Source organism: Sceloporus undulatus, chromosome 4 (assembly GCF_019175285.1).
Source record: "Sceloporus undulatus isolate JIND9_A2432 ecotype Alabama chromosome 4, SceUnd_v1.1, whole genome shotgun sequence".
Classification (NCBI taxonomy): domain Eukaryota; kingdom Metazoa; phylum Chordata; class Lepidosauria; order Squamata; family Phrynosomatidae; genus Sceloporus; species Sceloporus undulatus.
Genome location: NC_056525.1, coordinates 137,094,837 through 137,104,566, shown reverse-complemented (window position 1 = coordinate 137,104,566; position 9,730 = coordinate 137,094,837).

Sequence of the window (9,730 nt, the reverse complement as noted above, 5' to 3'; positions counted from 1 at the left end):
TCACTGTGTGGTCACACTGACCATCAGTTTGTGGTTGCAAATGTATAGACGTATTGTGCATTTGCCTGAATTTTTATATTTTATTTTTTGCTGGTCCTCTCATGTTGTCTTGTATGTACCTCAGGTACCTCATGTAACGAGGTATCTATTTGGTTTATTGGAGAACACATCAGCACAAGGGAGGGCACATTCCACTCTCTGAAGAATGTCATTTGCCCTCCCCTCCAGATCCTTCATCATTAGGAGAATCTAATACATTCTAGGAATGTTCTTTTCATAACAAGTTGATGCTTGCTATCTCCTGTATAAAAATTTCAAAAGCATAAGTAGAGCTCAGCTCACATAGAGTAGCCACATGCTAGGCAGTGGATAACTGAAAACAATGACAGAATTTAAAGTGTACTCTTACAATATTCAACAGTGGGTTGAAATGGCCATTCAAGGCTCTTATGGCAGGATAATATGAAGTGGCATCTTGCTGCAGAAGTGGGTAGTGGAAAATCCTTTGGTCCTCAGGGGCCAGAAAATATAATCGGCCCTCCTTATCTGCAGATTTTCATCCATGGATTCAAGCATCCACAACTTGAAAATATTCAGAAAAAGCATAAATTCCAAATAGCAAACCTTGATTTTCCATTTTATATAAGAGATACCATTTTATTATGCCATTGGATTGACTGGGACTTGAGTATCCATGGATTTTGTTAGCCACAGGGGATCCTGGAACCAAACCCCAACGGATAACAAGGGCCCACTGTATAGAAGGAGATCATTCTTTTTCTCCAATGAGAGAGTACAAATTAGGACTGTTGAGCCCAGACAAAATGATTGGTATGACTTCCATTATTCCGACGTAAGCAGAGAATCTACAGAAGTAAGAAAGAAGAGTGGTGCACATGGAAGCTGTGTGATGATGAACCTTTTCTAAAGAGGCATGTACCAAAGTTTAAAGGAATGTGACCTTGACAAGCAAGACCAAACTGCTGAGAAGAGAGAAGCAAGCAACCCCTGCTGAGATGAAGGAGATGAACATAAAAATTGCATGCAGGTATGGAGAGTCCAGTGTCTTATAATCAAACCATTTTTGTGTTTTCTCAACAAAGGAAACCCAGAAGCAAGGTTATATTTTCACTTTTTTCCAGAGACTCCCACTTTCCCCATTTTTCTCTTTTCCATGATCCTATTTCTTTCCTCTTACTGAGGCCCAGTAGGGACAAACTTTTGGCTGTGGCCTCATCTACCACTGGTTTTGACAAATTACTCTTGAGAGAATGTCACCACTGACAGAAAAAAGGATGCTCCTTCTGTGCAGTATTAAATCTACAAGGCTACTATGGCATGAATAAAAACTAGTAGGTTCTTATGAGCTCTTCATAACTATGTAGGTTGCCCCAAAAAAGATCTTTCTCCAGGATATGGAACCTGACTCTGGGACTCTGGATTAATTCAGTACAGTCAGAATCCTCTCTTTCTTATTCTGCTGAAGGCCAACCATGTTAATTTGATGATATAAAAAGAGGAATATGGTATCATCTTAAAGACTTGGTATCTGAGCTTTTGATAGTTGGATGAGATATAATAGACTGAAACTAAATACAGATAGGATGAAAGTAGAACAGGTTAGCCAAGTAATTGAGGCGGGCTACAAACCGCCATATAGTACGTATTCTATACGTACTAGGGTTAGGAAGGGGCGGTGCTTCCGCACTCCCCTAACCCTAGTACGTATAGAATACGTACAAGATGGCGGTGCCCCTTCCACATGGGCGCCGCCATCTTTACGTACTGGATGCATAGCGTCCAGACGTGTCGCGGCACCTATGACGTCGCGAATGCACCAGCGGCGCCTCGCAACGTCATAAAGGCGCCGCAAAAAGAAGCTCCGAAATGGAGCTTCTTTTTTGCTTCGCGCGGGAGCCACGCGGTTTGGCTGCTGCAGCTCCCGCACGGAGCAAATGGCGCTGGTGGGAGACCGCCGCAAAGCGGCGGTTTGTATCCCACCTAAAAAAGCTTTTAATATGATTTGATCTTGCTGTTTTCTTTTGTTGCTCCTGGTTATTTTATTAATTCCTATCTTATTGGAAATTTTAGTTGAGTTTGAGTTGGTGTTTTTAAATACTGTACATCATCTCATAAATCTTTTGTGGTTAAGAAGAACTAGGCCACCGATGGTGTAAGTCAATCAATAGCCCAAGTCTACTGCATTCCAATGTAGAGAAGATAGAAATAACCGTTTGGTGTATAGCTCTGCCAACCTCTCTTCCTACAAAATACCTTCAAATAAAGATTATACTGGAAAAAAATACCTTCGTCTTACAAGCACAAAACAGGAGAAATAATCCACTATCAATGAGTTCTTATTTAATTTGGTACCATTTACTTTTGCTTTGAAGAAAAATAGTCAACTTTTCAACCTCCCAAGATCTCTTCAGTAAAACATGGAATGATTTATTGTTAAATGTTTCATATCCATTGACTTCATGTTATATTTTATGCCATCAGGCTTTCGCATGACATGGATGCTCTTTTTGTTTTTGTTTTAAAGAGTTTTAAACTTTAAATTTTAACAATGTAATGCTTTTAATTGTTTGAACTGTTTAACTGTTTTTAAAACTTGCCTGTTTTATACTGTTTTAACTTGGATTGTTTTAGATTTGTAAGCTGCCTTGAGTCCCTATAGTAATAGGAAGGCGGGATATTGATGATGATGATGATGATGATGATGATGATGATGATGATGGATGATGCGTTATGACTGCACTTTAGCCAACTCTTAGAAGCCTGAAAATGATTATATAAAAAAGAAATGTTCTGCTGGATCGTGCCTAGTTGAGCATTTATTCCTTACAGAGGTGAAATAGGTACCTATTGGAAGCCAAACTCAATAGCAAAAGCCTCTTCTTCAGGGTGTTGTACCAGCAACTGGTCTTTGTAGATAGATGCTTGGAGCCTTTCATCCTGCAAGTAGCATATGGCCGTCATGACTGGTACTTACTTAAAGCCTTATCCTCCATGGTCTAATCCTCCTTTAAAGCTATCTGAGTTGGTGGCCAGTGTGTTGCATCTTATGGCAGCAAATTGTATAGTAACTATTCGATGTATCATGTAACAGGGGGCATGTATTCACACATCATCTGTTTGTGATTGTTGCCAGCTTTTGACTGTGCTTTTTAGGATTTGATTATTTGTATACGAATCTGATTTTGACAAAATCAATATGCTCATGGTCCTCGGACATCATGGAGCCCTAGGCTGTTTTTCTGGCCCCCTGACTCCCAATCCCTCTCTTTTTTCCCTGGCACAAATGATTGAAATAATGAAGCCTTCAAGAAAAGCAATCCTTTTAATTAGGTTGCATATCCTCCAACATTTCACAGATGAAAACCAGGAGACATGTTGTCAAGCATCATTAGGGTATGGTTAAAATGGCAATTGTTACTAATGCAGAAAAATACACAAATTCCGGAAGGCTGCAACAGTTTGCTTTTACCTGAGCCTACAGGGAAGGACAAGTTTACCCTCCTTTCCTCTTCTCCAAGTGCAAAACTACTTTAGTACTTTAAGTTTTCACCAGTGGAATTAACCAGAGAACAAAGCAGTTGCCACTCCACTGTACTGTTTAATGTGTAAACTTCTGCTTTTTAACAACAATTGTGGACTTCTTTTATTTGGTAGTTCACACAACCCTGAGTGTCTGCAACAGAAGGTTGACCCCTGACTTTGCTGAATTTGACCATCCTGGTTGAATTTGATAGCAAGACATGTGGCCACTGGATGCTGAAGAGCTTTGAAATATTGTACTATTATCTATTGTTTTATATGTATTTTGTTATTATCTTGTAGAATGTACACCATTGGCAGGTTTCATCTTTAGCGATTTTTTAAATTTCATGTACAGCACTGTGTAAATCTACAGCACTATATAAATAAAGTTTAATAATAATAATAAGAATTTGAAATAGGCATTACTTGTAACAATTTGCTTTCATAGCTAGTTACTTTTGCCACTAAGAAGCTGGAGTAGTGTTTTTATTTTTGTCTATGACAGACCAAGCTATAATTAACTACTTTTCAGAGTAACAGCTTCTGGCTGTTACTCTCCAGTAGATATGCTTGACATCTGAATTTCACCACTTTTAAAAGCCTAGCCCTCATCAGTTTGAGAAAGCCTGGTAACACAATTTTTTTTACCTGCCACTGAAAGGAGAGCAGAGATGGGACCATCCTGGTCTCTCTAGGGAGGGAATTACAGAGACTGGGAGCAGCCACTGAGAAGGCCCTCTCCCTTGTTCCCAAGGAACAAGCCTGAAAGCTGACAAGACAAAGAGACAATCTCTCCTGACAATCTTAGTGCTCTAATGGGCTCATAAAGGGAAATACAATCCTTCAGACAACCTGGGCCCATGATGAATAGGGTTTTATAGGTCAAGCCCAACACTCTGAATTGTGCCTAGAAACAGAACAGCATTCAATGGAGCCGTAGCAACAAGGGAATTGTGTGCTCCCTATATCTAGCTCCAGTTAATAATCTGGCAGCAGCAGTTGGTGTGAAGTGAAGTTTTTGAATACTTTTCAAAGGCAGACCCATGTAGGACACATTACAGTAATCCAAATGGGAGGTAACCAAGGCGTGTGCCACTGTGGCCAGATCCGACTTATCCAGGAATGGACACAGTTGGTGGACTAGCTTGGTCACTGTTGAAACCTGGGCCTTGTTACCCTGCACACCCTGCATTGTTTTGAGGTACAAATATTTTGTTATGTTCTATTATAATAGCAGTTACAGAGAGGCCATAAGCATGAACCTGGAAAAGTCAGAAGACCTTTAAGTGAACCTCTGACTGGTCACAGACCTAAGGGCATGTGGCAAGGATGCCTGTAACTTTATGACTGTGAACATTGTTGCTTCCCCACCCCCTGTGGTGTGCATTTTGTCTTGAAGGTGACAGACAAAGGTTTGTCAGCTTAAAGCATTAAGCCAGTCTTTCTGCTGTAGTTTTCCATACCTCATCCTTTCCCAAACTCCCTGTGGTTGTCCTGAATTTATTACTGCTTGATTAAATCAATGTACCTGCTATCAACCAAAAATATTCCTTTTGTAACTCTGAAGTTAAAACCAGCAACCAGGTGGGAATCCCATTGTTTTGGGGATTCTTAGAAAATCCACCCAACTGCTCCAAGACTGTAAAGTTGGCTCAGTCTGAAATCAGGTGGGAATATTGCCAAATTTCATATTTACACCTCAACACAGCTCCTCCCCCGTGTTTCAGGCAGCCTTGTGGAGCCACTGTCACTTCCACCATCCCCTGATTGGACCGCTGCTTCTGAACTGGTAAGGTATTGCCTTCTCTCAACCTTGCTATGAGTTTTTATCTTTAATTTTGTTCTCTCAGTGTATGTGTGAATGGTGATTTTCCCCTTTTCTTTTAATCAATAAAACTAAGTTGCACTATGCACTCTGAGAGTTCTAGTTCTTAGACCTGTGAAACACAGGTTGGCATCCTGACTCTTTGAAGTTACCCAGAGTCCTCTCACTACAATTAATTGGAGCTATTAAAATTCCCCTATTATATATTAATTTGTTAGTGCCATCTTGGTAACCCAGCAATTTGGGTAGCAGCCTCCAAGAACAGAGCTAAATCCAGGATTACCCCCCAAACTGCAAACCTGCACTTTCAGGGGGGAATGTAAGCCCATCCAGCACAGGCTGAAGCCCTATTCCTAGCTCTGTCTTTTGACTGTCCAGAAGTACTCTGCCTTGTCTGGATTAAGCTTCAGTTTGTTTGTCCTCATCTAGTCCATTACAGCTGCTAGACACTGGTTTAACACAGGAACTGCTTCCTTAGAATTAGGTGGAATGGAATGATAGAGCTGGATATCATCAGCATATTGGTTACATTGAGGTCCAAAACTCTGGACAAACTCTTCCATTGATTTCGTGTAGGTGTTAAACTGCACAAAATTGAGCAGGAATCCTCCAACAACACCCTCTGAGAACACCCCTCCAAGAAAGTAAAGAATCACTGTAGAACAGTACCTCCAAACCCCACCCCAGAGAGGTGACTCAGCAGGATACCTCGGTCGATGGTATCAAAAGCCACTGAGAGGTCCAGCAGAACCAACAGGGACCCCAACCCCTCCATCCAGTTCTCTGCTTATGTCAGTCATCAGGCCACCAAAACATTTTATCTCCCATAACCAGGTCTGAAACCAGACTGAAATAATCTGGATCTTATTTGGATCCATCCAAATGATATAGATCCATCTCATCCAGGAATCCCTGAAGTTGAGAAGCCACTACGTGCTCTAGTACCTTGCCCAAAAATGGAAGGTACATAGTTATCTAGTACAGTAGAATCAGGGTAAAGATTTTTTGAAAATAGGTCTTAACCACAGCCTCAATCAGGCCTGTTTCATTAGCCAGTTTAATTAGCCAGGAAGGACACCACACCTCTCCAAGAATCCTATCCACATCCTGAGGCTGCGCAAATTGATAAGTGTCCATCAACACTGGACAAGCAGAGGCAAAGGTTACACCCACTGGAACTGTATCAACTCTGGTGTCTAAGAGCTTGTCTGCATGATAAAAATACTCCTTATTTAAATCAAATAGAGTGTGATCTGGCCACACGTGATTTTACAGGAATTCTGGCTTTTTGTGAGGGCCACCCCAAAACTCCATAAACTTCACTGAAGAGAGATTCATGTTTTTTACTAGAGTCTCCATGAGTCTCTGTGAAGATATGTGTTATCAAACCTGTGGCACATTTTCAGCAGAAGGAGGGTGAATAAATGTGAATTTGCACTTGAAAGTGGAGACAAGCATCGATGCCAATGTGTGAAAATCTGCAGCAATTCATATAAAACACTTATGTGTAAACTAGCCCTAAGCCAGAGTGAATCGAAGTGATTTTATCTGCAAAATGGTGGGCAAATGCTTTGCAGCATGTTCTTGAGAGGCTTACATTCTCCTCTGGATCCCTGAACACCTGTCCTTTCAAAAAGCACATTTGAAGCTCTGGGAGGTTGTGTACTCGTTCTTTTGCTACCAGCCCTGCTTGACATATTTGGATATTGAAGCCATGGCCATTTCACCATGTGGATATACTGGCTAGTTGTTAACAGTATGAGCTAATATCCTGTTGGGAATGCATGGTGTCGTAAACCAGCATATAGTTTAAAATTCCAACCGTCATATTCCCAGAAAGGGGGAGTAGTGTAGCAGCTGCTGCACTGAGACTACTGCACAAGTGGAGCAAGTAGCATGGCTGCTATGCAATGGTTATGGTGTGTAACAGTATGGGATTTTGCAGACAGGATGCCCTTGCATGACAACAACGAAAGGAGTGGGGCAATGGCTCCCAGCAGGTGGAAGATTCAGAAAGATTAATTTGAGTGCACTGGTGAACCCTGGAGCTTCTCCTAGCCTAATCTCAGTGGTGCCTGTGGTGCTATTTCCCCATTCAATAGTGTTTCTCTGTTTCCTCATTCACTTGGATATGAAGCAAATGTTTCCCTGTGAAAAATAACTGGGGTGGGGGGGGGGGGGGGGGAGACTATATCTTGAAACATCCTTCAGGCAACAAAATCCTTGAAGGGGGGTGTCACTCCTCTTCAGTTCACCTATCTGACATACCAACAAAAGAATAGAGAAATTGGCCTGTTACAGACTGCCAAAATAAAGCTGCTTCAGATCTCTTTGGAGGTAAGCTATTTAAATGACGCATGGTTCCTAAGAGTCCGGAGGTCGCACCAAAGCTGCACTCCATTCCTAAGCACTGGAGTGCAGCTTTGGTGCAGCTTCCAGATTCTTAGGGTGCATGCATAATTTAAACAGCATACCTCCAAGGAGACCCGAAGCAGCTTTATTTTGGCAGTCTGTAACAGGCCATTGCTTCATTTATTTACTCTGGGGCAGTGGCGTCACCAGGGATGTGCAAGGTGTGTGGCCCTTACAGGGTGACACCCCAAAAGAGGAGTGACATGTACTTAAGTCCTCCTCCCACTGCACCCCTCCTGGCTTTTCCAAAGTGGTGGGTGCCTCCTCACAAGGAGACCTCCACTGCTGCAGCAAAGGAGAGGGCTGAGTGTGCCCTTTTGGTCACTGCCCCCTGGCAGCCCCCCCCCCCTTCCATGGGGTGACACAAGGAGTGGGGACACTTTGAGAAGAAATGGACTCACTGCATGTCTACATCTTTCTTTCTTTTTCTTCTCTATCTGTTGTTGCCTTGCATCTGTGACTTTTATCTCCCCCCCCCCCCAACCTGGGTGTGTGAGTGAGAGTGAGAGACTGATCACACATGGAGCCTCAAAAGACTGGGAAATCTTGGCCTAATCAATTTTGTCATGAATTCTCACTAAGCATGTCATGGAAGGTCTGCTGAGAGTGTTCTGGGCAACTGCTTAGGACCAGATGTAAAAGATGAGAATATTATCACTGCCACCTGCCAAAATGAGAGGCATCAAACCACCTGCTTTTCCAAAGGTGAAAAATTAATAATATGAAAACCGTTGACTCCTACAAGGGAAGCCAAACCCTCCAAGTTGCTCCTTCCACTGAAAGGAGAAGGGTAGACAATAAGTAGTAAACACTGGTAAAGTGCCAGATAAATGTTTCCATTGAGCTGGTGACACTTGCCCTCAGAAAGGGCAAAAAATATATCATACATCAGATGACCCATACAAAGTGGGATTAAGATACTTGATTTCATTTCCCCCCTGTATGTGATACAATCCTAACTGTAATCATAAGAGAGTTTTGTTCTATCTATTGAGAGAGAGCAAGCATGCATGAGAAAACCACATTCTAAACAAACCAGATTCAGGTCCAATTAATGCAAAAGCAATGCCCTCACTCCATTGTTTCTTTGATTCGTTGGACTTTAAGAGTCTTTGCAATTGGTATGTCCAGCAGACAGGCATTCAACAGCCTGGGAGAGATGGTGGGAGTGCTGAGTGGGTTCACTCCTACATCTTCATCATGGTTCAACTCCATCCTGCAGTGACAGTTCATTCAAATCTGTGCGGCAATGAGCCTCTGACTACAAGAGAGGTCAGTCAAATTAGATTTGGAGTGGTAATTTGTGGCCTTTTCGGTGTTGCTAAATTGAAACTCCTATCAGACCTACGATGCATTTACACTATAGAAATATTGCAGTTTGACACCACTTTAACTGCCATTGCTCCATCCTATGAAATTTGTAGTTTTGTGAGGCACCAGCACTCTTTGGCAAAGAAGGGTAAAGATCTTGTACAACTACAAATCCCAGGATTCCATAGGGTGAAGTGATAGCACTTAAAGTGGTGTCAAACTTCATTATGTCTACAGTGTAGATGCACCCCTAGCTGGCAAAGCCAGTGGTGAAAGGTAATAGTAGTTGCAGTTGAGCAACATCTGAGGGGCCTTGGACTACCCACTGTGATCTACATCCACAACATATCTTGCAATGACAAAGCAGAAGCAGCTAGTTTTCTTTCTAGGGTTCCTGGACTCTAGCTCCTGTGACTGCTTGCATTTCAGTGTCGGTTCTCTTCCTTGGCAGCATCTACACTGTAGAATTACTGCAGTTTGACACTGCTTTAATTGCCATGGCTCAATGCTATGGGATTCCGGGATTTGTAGTTTTGTGAGATACATAGCCTTCTCTGTCAGGGAGCTCTGGTGCCCCAACAAACTACAAGTCCCAGGGTCCCATAGCATAGAGCCATGGCAGTTAAAGTGGTGTCTAAC